Genomic DNA, 18,559 nt, shown 5'->3' with positions numbered 1-18,559 from the left:
TGGTAGGATTTTACACTAAAAATAATCCTTTTAGGAATGCAGAGGACCCAGCTGGAGTCCAAAAATAATAATAGTAGTGATGTTAATAATAATTCTAATAATGAGTAGTTTATTGAGCCTAGCAGAATTTTACCTAACAAAAGGAGATGTTCCATATCTTGCTTTTTGTAGCCCAGTACCAACTTTTCAGTTCAACTTTTGTAGGTGCATTCCCACCAAACTATTCTATTTTAGTACATGTATCATCAGATAGAAACTGTCACACATTGATGTTAAGAGTTTGGTCAAGTGCTTGTTTGTTCATCCCAGGGCAGGAAATTCTCCTCCTTAAGCCGTGTGAGAAACTTCACCTCTTTCACAAGCAGATGCCTACACTCCTTCAGAGGGCAAGCAATATGGATCAGCGAAAACACAAAGATAAACATCTAAAGAGTCAGCTAGGACAGACAGCATCTCCTGCTTAAAAGCCAGTGTTGGTATTTTGGAAATAACAATTATTCTACCAACTGATGCATGGTAAAGATTGGCAAATGAGGCAAGAGTTCACAATTACCTTTTCTTACATATTCAGATATGCTAATACAGCTAACTTACGTCATGTTACCTTTTAGCTTCTTGAACTGTTTTGTTACTCTTCTGTTTTTGTATGCTCCACTTGTGCATTGCATAAGTATCACTTATTCAGTGAGGAGAAGGCAGGAGAGAGTGATGAACTTCCATTAAAATGGAAAACACGAGCCCAGAATATTTCATGTTAAGCATAGAGTGAAATTTGTTTTCTGATGAAACTAAAACAGACCCTTGAACTTAAAAGTCAATGACAGGAAAAAAAATACCATGAAGATGTGATTTATAGTAGTAAAAGAAAGTTATTCAGGAGTCAATAATTTTTCAAAAGGATTAACAGAGCATATGCAGCATTTTCCATAATGAGATAAGGTAAGTATAGAAAGCTCAATTTGCATGCTATTTGGATTAAATTGATATTTAAACTGTTGATATCTAAAGTGCTGTTTTTGTGACAGTAAAGGTAGAGGTCCTGTACAGCCTCTGAAAATTAATATAGTTCAGAGAAAATTGTAAAAATTGCAATCCTTTTCATATCTAGTGGGATTTAAACTATACAAGAAGGATGGTTTAGGTGACTAAATTTCCATTTTTTATCATCAGGACACAGGGGCTGGCTAAAAAAAAAGGCATGAAGGTAACTTTTTGAATTCAGATGTATCTGCCTCTGGGATTCAACTAGGAATTTAATGCCAAATGGAAAACAGTAGGTAAGCATGAAAGCTGAGGTAATTTATCACTGCTATCTTTTCAACAGATAAGCATTTCTTTGTTTGAACAAGCACACATTACAGTACATTAAAAGAAAAATGTTTTGGACAGCACAGCTTCCATAGGGCTTCTACATAATGAAATTTCAGAAAACATTCAGTATAAAAGTTTTGGTGCACAAAGAAGATTATTAATTTTCCTTCTGCATGACAAATAGATAAATACCTCTATGCTAAACACAATTTTAAAGCACCATACAGTGTTCAGGTTTGTATTTTCAATGCTTCAGAAAGCACTAAGAAAGGTACTCAAATTACTAATTTCTTGACATATCCAGTTTAAAAAGGCTCAAACTATCCAATTGAAAACCACTGTTTTTCTCTAGACTGCCATTTACAAACCCAACATTGAACCACCCTGATTTCTCTCCATCTCATACATCAGTACCAGTCATAATGATTCCGCAGACCCTCTTGCTGCAACATCACTATCTTGTGTTTGTGCTGTCAGCAGCAGGCATATCAGCAATCTGTTTCACTTTTGGTCATCTCGGTGACTGATCGATCGGAATTTAGTGAACGGCTCTTTGGATGGTGCATGTCCCATCCCAACTCCTTTGGATCAGCAAATTAAAGAAGAGCAAAGAACTTTACAGCCCCTTCTCCTCCTCAAATGCTTGTAAGGGAAAAATACAAATCCTAATTAAATAGAAAACATAGCTACCATGAATAATAAATAGAAACAAAAGGAGGTTGCATTGGTACCTATCAGGTAAAATGGAGGAGATTCTAATATGTAGTCCAACGTGTATTAGAAGTGATAAAGACAACTGGTATCTGGAAGAATTAGTAGTAGAGGAAATAAATTATTATTTTGATTTTCTGTTGTTTTCTCTTCTATATGATTAACGAAAGGCTGCCAGGTATCGCATTGAGACTTCAGTGCCAGATGTGACTGCTGATGCACTGATCATATCAAAATGGAGGAGCAAAAAGAAGCTTTAAGTCGAATTAGAGTTTATAGCAAACCTATACCATTGTACCAAATGTTTCCATCAATGTAACCAATCTGCAGAGAGAGAAAGCAGGTTGCCTGATCAACACTTCGCCTGCCACAGCTGATAACTATTGGAAAGAAGAGGAGAACCGTGTTCTCTTAAGAGTGAAAATGCAAGCACAAAATAAGGAAAAAAGAACTAGAAGACTGTCTGTAGACAGTCAAAGAAGAAGAAAAGGCAAGGAAGAAAAGGCAACAAAAAGGATCCTAGAGATTCTTCTCTGTGTCACTGAATCTTTGACAAAACCAAAGACTCTAAAAACGAACAAAGAAACTACCTTTTGGAGCAGAAAATACCTTTTTACAATGGAAAGGAAGGAGGGAAAGACTTGAAGATAAATGTGGAAGCCAGATATAAAAAAGTTAAATCAGTGAGAGAGAAGCTGCAGTATGCACAGTATTATGTCCATTTTATTTCCATGTTCTCAAACACAATGTCAAAAGCCACAGAGTTTTAAAAAAAGTAAAGATCTAGTCCAGGCTCGCAGCTCTTGCACACTGCACATGGTGTTAACCTCCCTTTTACCCTGGGCCTCCAAAACCACTCAGCCCTCTATTCAAACTTGAGGGTAGAAGCAGATCTCTGAAGAAGACCACTCCTCTCCAAGTCCTTTAAAGACTTCTTGACTAGACAACATATTTTCTGCACATTTCAAATCTTGAAAGGATTCATATTTGAGCTTTTAGCTTACAGCTCCCAGATGAGGTTCAATCCAACAAACTCAACTGATGGATGGGCTTGCAAATTTGTCATATGCTTCTTGAGACATTCACTACTTGTAAATATGGTGAAGCTATGTACATTCTTCCATGGATGATAATCCCTTGCTCCTTTGGCTTAACAGGACACAGTTCTGCACACCTGACGAGACAAAGCCTGGCACAATCCCAAACCAGCCTGCAAAGAGGCCAGAACAGTGCCATAAAGAAGCCTTCACCAAAGATCAGCCGGGAATGACAGGTGTATGTATGGATGAATCTGTAGCTGGGTCATACCCACAGCAGAAGCAAGAATTTCTCAACAGTTCTTCCCATTTCAGATTTTCGAAAGGACAATGTGAAAATTCATGTCTGCTGAGCTGGAGGCAAGGACAAATGCAAGAAAGATGATAATGTGACACAATGAGGTGGCAAACAAGACAACAATAAGTCTGCAGCGTAAGTAAGTTATATAACCATTTTCTGAGTTGTCTGGACTTTGTGTACAACTCAGAAAAATACCTATACTCTACGAAGAAAGCATATTGCAGCAAGTCCCTGCACTGATTTAGGATGGTTGCATTTACCTTTCCTTACAAGCCATCAGAGAGACAACTGTACATTGTGTAAATACAGTTGGGACACGAATTAATTTCAAACCTATCACATAATCTGATGAGATTTCCCTAGAGATCTCCTAGCACTTTGCAGCACTGTGAGCCATTATTTCCATACTTATTGGAAATAACGTCTGAGCCCAGGCAAGGCACAATATTCCCACTGAGAGTTGTCATGACGGGGATGGAATTAATTCATATTGTCACTGGATATATCCAGGGTCTTTTTGGCATTACTACCATGTAGCCCAAAATATATTTTAATCCATGACAATACAGCAGACCACATAACATATAATTTGGGGTGTCCTAAATTTGGACATAGATTCCCTTTTACACAGAGAGACCACAAATCACCTTTTCCTGTATTTACAGAAGCCTGATGCAGCTCCATCATTTTCAGTGGTTGAGCTCCTGGCTTACACCCCTGTGGAATCAGAACTGTGTCTGTGACATAACAGAAGCATTCAAGATCCTTTTAAGATGCAATTTATTAGCAAGATAGACCTTAATCACAATGAGCTGTGATGCTGGCTGTCATACTTTAGAGGACGAGCAAAAAGCTATACCTTTTTTTTATTGCAGTTAAATTAATTGACACTTCTTATGAAGTTACTTATCTACTTTAAGCATTCTCCATGTGGCTGCTGTCACCAGATGTGGACAGATCCCTTTCTGCTTCACTAGGAAACCAGCCATGCTGGAATTTTTGGATGACTTGAAGACTCACCTATGTTAAAATCATTTTTATATTTCCAAGCCATTCTCCAGAAAACTTTCACCAAAAATTTCTGGCTTATTTTTGCAAGCAAATAGTCTCCATTTATAGTTGATCTGTTTTTCTTACCTGATTCATATAAGCATGCTTGTAACACTGCAATTTGTCGCCACGGAAACAATTGTTTGGTCACCATAGCTGATGTCACAGAATGAATCAAGTATGAAAATCATGGAAAGTATTTAAGAAAAAAAACCAAAATCATCAAGCACACAGCTTTCTAAACAAATTAATTAACCATTTGGAACTACCCAGAAAGAAATTCAATTAAATATGATGCTTTAGTTTCAGTTTTCAGAAATTTTTAGGGTTTTTTTAAACTTTTTATGTTTCTCTGTGGTTGGCAGCCACTGAGCAAAATCCTGTAAAATGGGTTCTAGCAGCCCTGCATCACAGCCAGCATCACAACTCACAATGAGATTGCTGCAGCCTCAAACCCATCTCTCCCAAAACTTTCACAGGAGGCTGAGACACAGCAGTCCCCTCCCTGAGGGTATGCTGAGACCTGACTTGTCCACTTAATTAGCCACTTAACCGTTCTAGCAAAAGAGGCTGAACATGCAGCTGTCTGCAAACAGCCTACCATTGCCCAGCAGCTTTAAATATTATATATCTGTATCTTTATCTATCTCCATTTTCCTGACAGAAATAACCTAAGGCCAGAAATCTTTTCAGCTGCTGTGCTCTACCCATGTGGATGCTACAGTGATGTCTATTTTATGGATCAATGTTGATTTCCATCCAGGATTCTGTAAAGCTTTGAGGCAAAAACCTTGGAAAGGGAAAGATACCATTTCATAATCCAGGGCAGCCTTTTGGAGATTGACTCATAACTCAAGTACAAATACTCATTTTTATTTAAATTTTATATTTCTGTATTTAGTAGGAAAATAGATAAACCCATGTATTATTTTGGCTAACTTACAAATTGCTTATAGCTACTGGCAACACAACTAAAAATGGCATTCCAAGGTGATTCTTATTTTAGCAATAATAATAAATCTTATTTACCATATTAGTCTTAAAGTTCTATAATTTTGTCACATTTTCCATTAAAAGATAAGCTCAACTTTATTTCTCAAATTGTATCATTGATGCTGCCTTAGAAGCAGCCACTTTCATCACTATCACATGTAAAATCTCTGTGGGATTAAACTTTAGGAAACACTCTTACAAAAAAGAAGTGCCTCTAATTAAATGTAATTAATTTACTAGTGCCCTGCAATTGCAAGTTTTAAAAAATAATATAAACCTCAAGCATTTTTTTTGTTTTGCATGTGAAAAATGCTATAATCACTCTTTTCAGTGAAAATACAGAGGAAATAATATTAGGTGACAGCAAGTTCATCGGAGCAGGTCAATTGAGATTGTCAGGATTCATTAGCATGTGTGTGACTGGTAAATAATTGAGTTAATTTTAGGCTGAGTGACATATTTAGAAATCACCTTATTTGGTGAATTTAATGAATCACCTTATTTGGTGAATTTAATCAACCTTTGCTCTTCCCTGGATAATTCAGTGTACATCTGCAATATTAAGTTGGAACTGACTCTTCACTCTGTTGCCCTCACAAATGCTAGTGGTTTGCAAAATTTCAAAACCATCAACTGTATTAAATGCTGGCTTCCAACAGGGATTTAAACACAAATAAAGCACCATAACTACAAAGAAAACAGAAATGAAGAAAACAAACAAGCAAACAAACAAAAAAACTCAAAAAAACAAAAAAACTCAAAAAAACTTCCTAGCAGCTGAAGAAGTTACTTTCTTCAACTGAAGTTTTAGCAAGATTTAGCTGAAATCTCTATTTGCTCTGTCTCTAAGAATAAAAATGCTTAAGTCCGCAAGATAGCAAAGCAGAACAATTATTTCTCTGGAAACTTTCCCAAAAAATAGCTTCTGTTTGAAAAATTTAGTCAATCCTCAAATGCTTCTTTGTGACACTCCGTTAGCCCAATTATCTCACGTTACAAAACAAAAACATTGCACTGCATATGGATGTTCCAGCTTTGGCTCAGAAAAATGCTACTTTCAACAGCAGGAAACATCTTTTTTCAAAACTTCACTTCATTTGGAAGTAAGTCACAATTTCTAGCTAAAGGAAACCATTCTTTTACTTTTCATTGCATGTCTTCTGATCTATTTAGAGGGTTTCTCTTCATTTCTGGAAGACATTCTATTAGCACTAGATTTTATATTGAACATGACAATATTTAGGTAACAGTGGACTTTTCTGTGTAAAATCTGAGCTGTGATATGCTCTAGCAAAAAGGCCAATTACTCATCATTTTGTAGTTTGGATATGCAAACAAGTTGCTTGTGGATTACTGGCAGCTATGGCTTGGGCTCTGACACTTAACTGTTATTAGTACACAGAGCAATTAATGTAATTATAAATATGGGGAAAATATCAACATTATTTATAGTAGTTAGTTATTAGGAGGTAAAATACTTTGTCAGCTGTAATACAATACAAATTGCTGCACAGTGTTCAATGCGATTGTAACACACATATATTCAAAGTACTACAGTTTATATTCTAGGTCTGTCCTCCAGGGATCAATTTATGATACTCTGTGCTGGGTATTTTATCTTGACAAAATAAGGACACTTTGTTCATGTGCAGCTACATTTGGCTACCATACGCTTTCTGTGTGGGTAGGATTCCAGATCCAACCCTTGCACAGTGAACAGGGATACACATTGGGATGCACGGGAGGCATCATTAGTATCTACACAGAAAGCACCACACAAGTGTGCACCTGCCTCTCCAATTTGGAAACATTTTCCTCAAGCTTGTATCAATTTTCTTCATTGTTGGCATTGCTTTCTTGAGTGTTCGAGCTAAAAATCCCACTTGGACGTTTATCATCTACACCCCATGCATGCAGAGGATGTAGTGACAGGCAGTGACTCTGCAGGGGAGGTTTGGGATGTCTACTGAAATGATCCATGCAGGTGACAGACAGCTAGGTGGGCAATGTAACATGGACAAAGCACACTGCCATAGGGGAATGCTGCTTTCTTCCATACTCAAACTCATTAATCCATTTAAGCAGAAATGCCTTCATTTTCCTTCTTTTTCTTGCACTTGGAATTAAACTCCTGTTCAGAATTCACGATGTTACAAACAGCAGCCAATCTTAAACAAGACTATTTCAAAGCTCCTTATTAGTGCTTTATTTTTTAAGTCTGACAATTGTGTCACCCATTACTGACATCCCCAATTATTAGCACCATGTGTTACTGGGTAGCATATGGCATGTTTAGCAGTGGGACTCAGCCACCACCACTCCAGTGAATTAGGAGAAAGTTGCTCCCAGGTACCAAAGTGGTGTCCTTGTAATCACCTATCATAAACACACATTTTCCTAGCTCTGCCAAAGGAGACAAAGAGATGCAACATCATGTCAAGTCAGAAAAGCAAAATAACTTTGATTGATAAAAGGGACAACACAGCAGAGGTGCATATTACTAAAAACAGCGTACCTAGATGGGGAAGCAAATTAAATATTAACAGGGAACTGCTAAAAGCTGACACTTTCTCTAACCAAAGCAAATTGCTACTGCCCAGTTCCTAATGGCTGATGCACAGTCCTGCTTTATTTCCCAGCTGCTCCATGAGACTGATTCAAGCTCACTGAAAACAGTCCCTTTTGGATGCAGTCTCAAGTAAGAACAAGAACAGACCAAATATCTCAGTCTAATTGATTAAACAGTTCTGCTTAATATCATTATCAATGGTCTGGATAAGGGGATCAAGTGCACCCTCAGTCTCCTTGCAGAGGACACTAAGTTGGGTGAGCTGCTGGAGGGCAGGAAGACTCTGCAGAGGGATCTGGACAGGCTGGATTGATGGGCCAAGAACAATTGTATCAGGTTCAACAAGGCCAAGTCCTGGGTCCTGCTCTTGTGTCACAACAGCCCCATGCTACAGGCTTTGGAAAAAATGGTTTGGAAAGCTGCCTGGTGTAAAAGGACCTGGGGGTGCTGGTTACCAGCCAGCTGAACATAAGCCAGCAGTGTGTCCAGAGAAACTTTTCTATCAAATCATGGTTGGATAAGACAGAAGTACTACTTTCCTGCTGGTTACAGAATAGAAGATCCATGCATTACTTTTTCCTGGTAATACTACTAAGCAAAAAGTCAGTTTGAAAGTGTTTCCAAAGAGGTAAAATATTTGTGTTTTTAAGATAGCTCAGTGCAAAATTCAGACTATTTCCTGACAGTTGGTATCTGAAAGTTCTTTGTTTGATCAGAATGCCTTCTTTTTCTTTGAAGAAAACTAATTTGCTTAGTTGGCATAGAGTATGTATTCAGTGTCCCCCTTCCAAGTGTCACATCTCAACATGGTGTAAGTCACTCTGCACCTCTGGAAGGGTCATGTGAGGCAGACAGTCCTTCAAGGCTCCCAGCCACCTCCCTGGCCCCTAGGGGAGGGGACACCAAAGGACAGCAGCCTCCACAATGGGTGAACACTGCCTGCTGTCACTCGGCAGCAACGCCCGTGCAGCAGTGCTGAGGGGCTTCATGCCCGGTGCCAGGGCTTTGCTCCATGCACAGCCCTTCTAGCTGAACTTTCTGCCTGCTTGTCACATTTAACTTTACTTTCTGTGTTTAACGTTTCAGATTTGTGTGAAGTTTAAAAAAAAAAAAAGTTGGAGCGTGCCAGTTATTCCTCTGAGGTTTCAGAACACTAACTTTGCAGTTCTTCTGCTGTTTGGCACAGGCTGCCACAGATGGAAGATGGATATCTGTCCGCCAATGTTTAAAGAGGACCAGATTTTTTTGTTTAAAATTTTTTGCTGTTCAGCACTTACAGCCATACAATCAGCCAGACCAGCCCTTCTCTCCATAACAAATGCATTCACAAAATGAACAGGGGAGACCATTGCCTGCACAGGATTCACACACCCAGAGATGTCTGGGGTGCATTGGGACTGCCTTGATGGATAGTTTTGGAAAGAAAGGGGCCAGCTTTTTCTAACCCGGCTTGAAAAGCTCTGAAACTCACATACCCTTCTACCGCAAGGGAGCTCATTTAATGACAAGGAAAACAAAGTTGTCCAGTAGTCTTTTCAGCAATGTCAGCCAGGAATTTGCTAATTTTGAGTTAGTCCAACCCAAATATCCGAGGAAAGCTGTTGAATTGGTGCATGCTCTTGCTAAATCAGCTGTGTTCCCTTGCCTGCTGACGGCTGCCGACTTAGCCTGACCTCAAATACTCCAGCTTCCTCCCCCCAAGTGTTACAGTCACTCTCTGCTATCACACCTGATCTTTCACAAAAGTTCCTGCACCTTCCAGGCTTGTCACAACAGCCCTTGGAGCGAAAGCTGAAGCCAACTTGACACAACAGATTTCCTTTTTCCCTTGGAGACACGCATATGCCACAGAGACTCAGCTCACCACCTATACACTTCAAGCACTCCTGAGCACACCCAGGTGGGATAGCACTTTTGCAAACTGGGCAGCACTGCTGCTTCCTTTTCTTCACCCCTTTTTTTTTTTCCCCTTTTTAAAGTAAAAAGTCGGCTAAAGCAAGTCTGTTTGAAGTTCCTAATTTATACTCAGTGAGCTGTCTTGGGCTGTGTCCAAAATTGGCAGAGAAACATTGTCGACGTTTCCTGGAACCCCTATGCACAGCCTAGCAAATGAAAGCTTTCTCTTCTGCTCCAGCATCCCTGGAGCCTGAATACTTCAAGGATTAAGGATTTCTTGCTTATGCAGAAAGGTGGTGCCTGCATGACTGTGTGCATGCAAGGAGAAGTTTTCAGGAGCAGCAGGAAGTAAGTTATATCACAAAGTCCTGCAGTGTTCACTCCTTTCTTCCTTCCTGCATGACACCTTGGGGAAAATTCAGGGAGAAAATGAATGCTGCAAAACGACAGGCACTGGACAGTGTCTGGAGGAAAGCAGGTAAACTTGCTACCCCAGGGACAAGGGCATGGCTGGCAGGAGGGGAGAATCCAGACAGCTGGCTCTCTCCCAGCTGGGGATGAAGAAGTCACAGGTGAAGCAGGGCCACGTGCCTTACTAATAGCAGCAGCTTCCTGCTCAAAATAAGAAGCAGGTTCACACATTTGCTCTCCAGTTGGGTTCAGACGTAAGCTGCAACACAGATGTTCACAGGGCACAAAGGGGACACCCAGCAGAGCTGGCTGCAAAAGAAAATTTACAGGAATGACAGCAAGTTGCCTTTTACAGCAGGCTCTCTAGAGAGGCAGTAAAAGGAAAGCTCATTTCGCTATGATTTTTTTTTCCTGAAACTCCTCCTTGTGTAAGGTCTCACTACAGCTAATATCTCCAGAGACTGCAAATGAATTAAGAAGGGGAGAAAACATAGGAAAGCAAAATAAGAAAGCAGAGTAGAAAAAAAGCAGAAGACATGAGAGTCAAGGAATGTATCACAAAAGGGAGCAGTAAGGGCACACCAATAGATATGAGAAATATTAGGAAAACATAAACATCGGAACATTGATCTTTTGCACACACTCTGAAAGGATAATTAGACATCCCACGGGATCCTCTGACAGGCCTGGACACAGGTCTGAACATCCAGGAGCTCCAGCAATAGGACATTAGGTGATCCAGGAAGGTACCTGACCCCATGCATAAGTTGGAGACAACGGTTCTTCTCTGTTTTAGCTTTTGCTAAAATTTAGCTATTTCACTTTTGCTAAATATCTTGGGACCTACAGGTGAAGCTTGCTATGAAGATGTGTTGCATTCAAATTCTTACAGAATAAGCAACTTAGTGCAAAAATCCATTTTTGTGAATTTCATGCATAAGCATTTAACCTCTCCCCATTTTTAAATCTCTTCAAAGTTTCTCACACAGATCAAGGTAAGTCCAGCTGTTACATCCAGTATTCAAGAAACCTTTCACTCCTTCCAACTGAACTGAATCTCAAAAAAATTGCCTAGGTCTATGAACTCTTTTGAAAGAATAAGAACTTCTAAATCTTCTCTCATTCAACTTTCTCCATTGCTAGGAGTTCAGTAGAGCTCCAAGAACCATAAAGTGTGATCTGACTTTTAAAAAAGAAATCACCTGAAAATTGCTTTGTTATATGCAAGAATGTATTTCTGGAATTGCCTGAATATTTTCTGTAAATGACTGAAGTAAGATGTGAGCATCACTGAAACACTTAAGAAGAAAATTTCCAGAAACTTCAATGTACCCAAGTTTTCAACCTTCATTTCCTTCCCATATTTAGTTATATTCATACATTTACTACCTTCAACAGTTGCAAAAACGTCCCAAAGGAAACACAGCTGTAAAGCCAGGTGAAGCACAGACTCAGGTAGGAAGGGATCAAATAAGAGCCACTTCCTCTCACTGATTTTACCTTCAAAACTTCTTACTTGCTTGTTGAGACTCACCTTTTTGTTCACTCTCAAGTTTGCGGGTTTGGCTAAACATTAATCTCTGAGCAACTGTGAACGTCATAACCTTCCAAATTTCTGTCCTACAATAACCATGTGTTATTGAAAATTCAGCCTGCAAAGATCCATCACAGCGTCCTGTTCACAGAGGCTGAGATTTATCAAGAGCTGTAAGAGCGCAGCATTAAACTGTCAACAAAACTCACACAGTCCAAACCATCCAACACAAAGCATGAATGTATCCATTACACGTACCTATTTATTGCAGATACTTTCCCAGTTTCAAGAAGCATATAATCTTGAAGAACTGCTTCAAGTTCAGAATCCAAGATCTGATAAAAAAGATAATATATTTTTAAAGTCATTAAAAGTATATGACTTAAGCATATAAAATGAAAAAATATATATATTGTGCAAAATTGCTACTTAGAAATGAGCCCATGAGCCAGTCCTTCTGAAGCTGTGCATCACCTGAGACATGTTGTGGGTGATAACAATGATGGTACGGTAATTTATAATACATTACATTTAAGGTATATAATATTGTATAGATTCTTAAAGAACTTCTACACATGAGTTCAAAATTAGTAGAAAACTCAAAAAAAAATCCCAAGATTTTCAAATAGTAATTTTGCTAAAATCATTTGCAATGAAAAAACAAACACAATGTACTGAGTATGAAAAACTGCCAGTATCAGAAAAAATAAATTATTTAGGAAACCACAAGTATCCTTATGTGCATTTAAGGAGTATTTTGCCTTTAGCTTGCAGCAGAACAGTGACATGAATAGGGAAACCACATGAAAAATCAAGGGTATCCTTAAGTGCATTATTTCTTTAATGTTCAGAAATGCTGAACATGGCAGTTCTGTTACAGGTGTGAAATTATGGATGTACATCCTTGTAAGTATACATATAAAACCTAATCACAATTAGTCCCAGAGTCTCTGTAAATTTTCCTGGTGATTCTCACACAGTGACCCTGAGCATAATGCATTTATTAAACCTGATGTGCTTAACAAAGCAAAAAGGAAGAAGATGCAGCAGTAGAAAGAAACAGGCTCAGTAGACCAAGGAAAGACACAAAGGAGAAAAAAAAAAGAAAAGGAAAACTGGGAAGAAAGTTCATGTGTCCAAATGCATTTGGTCTGGTCTCTGTTCTGCATAATCACCATCATTAGTACATGCTCTATTGAGTATTTTGGTGGCACTATTGGCAGCTTTGCATTCTGCAACAAGAAACACCATTTCACACAGGCACAGCTCTTAAAGATAATTAAGAGCCCATATTAAAAAAAGTCTTGTCTCTTTTCTTTGCACAGAGTTTTCCCTGAGCTTTGCACAGCAGCTGTGCTACTGGTACCTACCACATGATTCCCAGTGAAGGCAAAGAGAATCAGCTATAGAATTGTCTACGCCCACTATGCATCAATGGTCACCAGTAGGGAGCACCTATGTGTCCCAGCTGAAGAGCAGACATTTGCTTCTCCAAAGGATCAGCCCACCCAAGGAGTCCTGGACTCCCTCTGTTCCCTTCTGTGAGCTGGTAATTTTCAAGCAGAGAGATGAAATGTAAATATCAGCATGGATAATTATTTCACTGCTCATTTTTTGCAAGATAATCAGACAGAAAGATAAGACTCACTCTGAGGAACAGAAGCAGTAGAATTTTTTATCCAGCAACAGCATGAAAGATTCTGCCAATTCCTCTTACAAAAGCAACAGTTCGCTGATTTGTAGCTGCTGCCTACTTTCATGTGCAAGAACAACAGAAATCCCTCACTGGTCTTCTCTACATATTTTCAGGCAATCACTGCAAGCATGACAACTTCTAGGATTATTTATTCTATGCACTGTGTAGCCATTCCTGCTGTTGATATCAGCTGCAGACAAGCCAGGCTCAGAAGCTCAGATTCAATCACACAGGCACGAGTAACATCACTACATCTCCACCCTTTGCACCTCCTACTCAATTCACCAAAAGAGATTTCCACAACAATGCATAATCACAAAGAGAATGTCATTAAAGTGAATCTCAGCAAAATACCATCTCTTAAATGAGTGGGAGCTACCTATTAGATAATACCAATAAAAATCTGCAAGATCAGAAGGTGGTCAAAGTTTACCCTTTATTTTCTACAGTAATGTCCTCCTTTTTTTCCTACAGTAATGGCCTTCCTTTTTTCTACTTCTTCATAAGTTAGCGTTGTAACAACTTTTATCCACATGGAATCACAGAAAATCTCCAGTTGGAAGGCACCCATAGAAGGCATCCAGGAATCACTGAGTCCTGCTCTCTGCTCCTTGCAGGACTACCTAAAACTAGGCCAAACGACTGTGAGCATTGTCCAGACACTCTCTGGATTCTGACAAGCTTGATGCCATGACTATTTCCTTGGGGAGCCTGCTCCAGTGACTGACTACTCACCCAGTGAAGCACCTTTCCATAATGCCCAATCTGAACTTCCCTGCAACTTCACTCCATGTCCTTGACTCCTGTCACTGGTCCCCAGGGAGAGGAGATCAGCTCCTCCACCTCTGCTGGCCTCTCCTGAGGCACCCCCTAAGCTCTGTTTTCCCTCTTATTTATCCCCTTCATTTCTTACCCAGTTTATGACCGCCCATTTTACCTTCACTCGCAAGGCCTCTGCAGCTGACAATAAGCACTCATCTCACCACATCTTGACAGGAATTACCACCCATCAGACGTAGCATGTTAACCACCTAAACATAGGCTGTTCCCTGGCTGAAACATCTTCAGCCGAGCGACCTTGACAATAAGTAGAGTTTCCAGGGACTGAACTGTCAGGTCCTGCAAAATTTGTGTCATAAAGGTAACCTTCAAACTGACCAGGTGTAAAACCCTACTAATTCGATAATGCATGAAATTATATTTCTCACAGACACATTTCACGGGATTGTTGACCTGGGAATTTCTTATGACATATTTACAGAGAAATGTTATGAATTATTGCATGGCTGAGATAGCTCTGTGACAGAATGTTTGCGACCAAAGATAAGAACAATTGTGTGTTAAGTACAAGCATACAATTTGCTGTGCATAATATTAGCAGGGTTTATTTTAGAATTGACCACCCACCTGACTGTTCCAAAAAACCTCCTGGAGCTGCTACAAGATGCCAGAGAAAGTTTTCACTTGTAGCAGACTTTCTGTCTTTAATAACACCAGCTGTCGCTTTTACAAACACATTATGCCCTTCACATATTATCCCATATTCTGTAAACACCAAAAAACCCCAAACTCTCCCACAGTTATTAACATCTGCTTCACTTACTGATTCTGACAATCTGAAGGACAAAGGCATGATTTAACAGATTGCTCCACATAAAGCAGCTATACAGTCCACAGAAGGATCCATCAAATGCCCCTGTCAGAGAGCTTTACAAAGCGCAGCTTAATGAACGTATGCAAATTGCTATCATATATAAAATGCCTGATACCACTTCAACAAGCAACATGCCTATGAAATCTATGGAGAATGGTAAGAAAGATCAATCTAATTTGTCTTTGAAATAAAATGATTGGGTTTCCTCCAGATAATTTCAATTATTTTTTTTTTGAATGCCCTGAAGCACACATTACATACAAAGAACTACTGCTTTAGGCACTGGAAGATGTGATTATTCAATAGAAAAAACATGCAGCAAGAGACAAACTGGAAGCATGCTGGTACTCTTCAATATTTTCCTTCAATGTTTTGACATGCTGGCACTTTTAAAAAATTGTTTTTTCCAAGCCTTGTTGCATTTAAACAGCCCCTGTTTTTTTCTGGTGTTGCTTGATGCGAGGTTGAAGCCTGAGTGCAAGTCAGGCTGATATTTACAGCATGAGGAAATGCTCAGATATGAAAGTGCACCAGAAAACAACATGCATCGAGGATGATTGCTGCTGCTGTTTTCAACATTATTGATCTAGAAATCTGATCTTTTTTTTTTTTCCATCAAGATAAGGAAAGAATAGCTTATGAGTAAAAAATATTTTTGATGGAAAAAAATCAACATTTTCTAGAGCTTTATCCCTCCTGAGAACTGAAAGCTCTTTTCACCAACTGACTTGAAAAAAGAATGTATAAAAATACCCTTGTGTTTTGTCAAAGAAGCTAAAACCCACAATCACCCTTTAAGAAGTTTGTAGAAAAACAGACAGAACATCTCTAACTTATTTTTTTTTTACTTTGGAAAAACAACACATGAAAAAGAACAAGGCACAGTATGTGTGCATCAGAAACTACAAGGTGCAAAGTTCCCAGATCTTGGCTTTACCACTTACATTGAAGGGCAGGCAGGTGTGAAAGAGAAAGAAGACTGTGAAGTACCATGATTATCTCCTTGTATCTCATGCTGGGACCATAAAAGGAAAAGGAACACTAGGTAACACTTTCTCAGGTGGTTCTTGGTTATGTTAGGAGAATTCCTGGTGTAGTATTTGAACAGATAAACAGTTTCAACTCTTACTTTATGTCACAGTATGACAGAATCGCTCAGGTTATAAAGACCTCTGATATCATCGAGTCCAACCATTAACTCAGCACTGTCAAGGCCAGCACTAAATCACGTGCCTAAGCACTACATCTACACGACTTTTAAATACTCCCAGGGCTGGTGACCCAACCACTTCCCTGGGCAGCTTGTTCCAATGCCTGACATCCTTTTGCTGAAGAATTTTTCCTCCTATCCAATCTAAATTTTCCCTGGCCCAACTTGAGACCATTTCCTCTCATTTTATTGCTTGTAACCGGGGAGAGAAGATTGGCTCCCACCAGTTTGCAACTTCCTTTCAAGTAGAGAGGGGTAAGCTCCTCCTAGGCCTCCTTTTCTTGAGGCTAAACAATTTCAGTTTCCTCGGCCTCTCCTCACAAGACTTGTGCACTAGGTCCTTCGTGCATTAGATGATTCTTGTTAAAACAGAAGTAATTGCTGTTACTGTCAAAGCTAGACACAGATTTTGCTCAGTGCCGTAGGCAAAATGACCAAGATGAGCAGTACTTGGTGCAGGATTCTCAAATCTCTCTATCATGGGACCACAGTTTCTGCACTGAGAATGAACTAAATTGTAAAATAAGAGTCCAAGTTGGAATACCATGTCAGAAACGTATTGTGATCTCCTCATTTTAAAGGCACTAACTTGTAAAATCCTTTCCATTCTGTTACACTAAATATTCAGTATGTGCCAGGCACCGTGTAAAAAGCTTTTATTTCTGTGCAAATGAATATACATTAGAGCGAGTGTTTATAACATTTTTCTAGCTTTGGGTTTATATAACTGACAATTAAGGGGTGATATCTTTAACACTATGTATCACTTCTACATGCCAGTATCACTTCTAGATGCCAGTTAGCAATATTTAACAAAGCAGGCAGTTCTCATTTTTATGTCTTTTGTTTTCGTATTCAGATTTGGTCCTCCAGCTTTGCATTCAGTCAAACACTAAAATCAGGGAATAAATGAACATGACAAGCCTTCCTTTATTCTACCTCATTTCTCGAAATAACTCTTTCAGCTTCCATCATTACCATCCCTATTTTAAATTTGTTCTTTTTAACATAAATCTACAAGTACAGAAAAATCTCTCCCTTTTTGACTGTGCATCAAGGCCAACAGTTTCACAGCTGATATAGGTAATAAAGGCAAATTAAAGAAGTTCCATGTCACACCTCCTCTCTTATCTTCTGAACCTATATAAAATTATACTAATTATCATAAGTAAAATTAAATGTTCTAACTTTTCCCTGAAATAGAGAGAAAATTATTATTCTTGGGAGTCAATCTTCTTATAGCACCCTTAAGATGTAACATGCAATAGATTTCAGGGTACAAAAAGAGCCTCTAATACAGATTCCAGATTCAGTTTAAGAAAACAGCTTCAATGAATTATATTAATGCATAGATCATCAACAAAATTACAGTCACACTTTGTGCAATAGAGTGTGCTACATGATAATGCACAAAAACATTTCTTTAATCTGTTATTTTGTGGTGTTTTTTCAGGATTCTTTTCTTCAGGAACAGCAGCATTTACAATCAGAATGTACTGCTTTAACAAAATAGGTGAGAAGCAGAGCCAGTCCACCCTGTCCCACATCCCTACCCACTGACAGATTCCTGCCATCCACTGCAGTGAGAATATTAACCCATCACTGTTATGGACAAACTACACATGCTGGACAGCAGCATAATCAGTAACACCAAATGGTTCTGGGATACCCTGAACTGACAGTGAAGTAGGTGAGAAAGTGCAATCCTTGATTTGATAAGCTCCCTGGCAAGATAGTACAAACCCGTGTTCCCTGTTAAAAAAAGAAAAATGAGAAGAACAAAAAAGTTTGTTAGATTTCAGACCTTTTTCTACTCAAAGAAAGTGAATTTCCAGTGGCTGAAAATGCCCTCATTCCCTGAGCTCTGGGAAAATGCAAGAAAGGACTCAACTGCTCTGAAGTATGTCTCAAAAGTAGCAGCCTAAGAGTCCCAACATGAAATATTTCTGTGGAACTACTGAGCAACAATAATCAGTATTTCTGAAGAGAAGGGTCCCCACCTGCCCTGACAAAGGCAGGGGAGGCACACAACACAGCCACTGCTTTTGGTTTGACAATACAGAGCCTAAGCCACCTTCCTCCATCTCTACAGAGTGTCTGAGATACAAAGAAATGTGCTGCTGTCACTGCAGTCTAGAGGTTGGAATAAAATTTCACAAGAAGATACATACCTTTTGGGGTTTTTT

The 18,559-nt window shown here is 39.1% G+C and overlaps 1 protein-coding gene across 7 annotated transcripts in view; it reads right to left on the bottom strand.

The window, feature by feature from the left end:
- Window positions 1-18,559, bottom strand: part of ENOX1 (ecto-NOX disulfide-thiol exchanger 1) — a 352,587-nt gene that overhangs the window by 268,103 nt on the left and 65,925 nt on the right. For all 7 annotated transcript variants that reach the window (XM_074535464.1, XM_074535457.1, XM_074535456.1 and 4 more), the window contains exon 2: window positions 12,072-12,148. The gene's annotated coding sequence lies outside the window, so the exon portion shown is untranslated. The remainder of the gene's footprint in view (window positions 1-12,071; window positions 12,149-18,559) is intronic.

The sequence above is a fragment of the Zonotrichia albicollis genome, chromosome 2 (assembly GCF_047830755.1).
Source record: "Zonotrichia albicollis isolate bZonAlb1 chromosome 2, bZonAlb1.hap1, whole genome shotgun sequence".
Taxonomy (NCBI): Eukaryota; Metazoa; Chordata; class Aves; order Passeriformes; family Passerellidae; genus Zonotrichia; species Zonotrichia albicollis.
The sequence above is the reverse complement of the archived record's forward strand: the minus strand, read 5'-3'. Positions and strand labels throughout refer to the sequence as shown.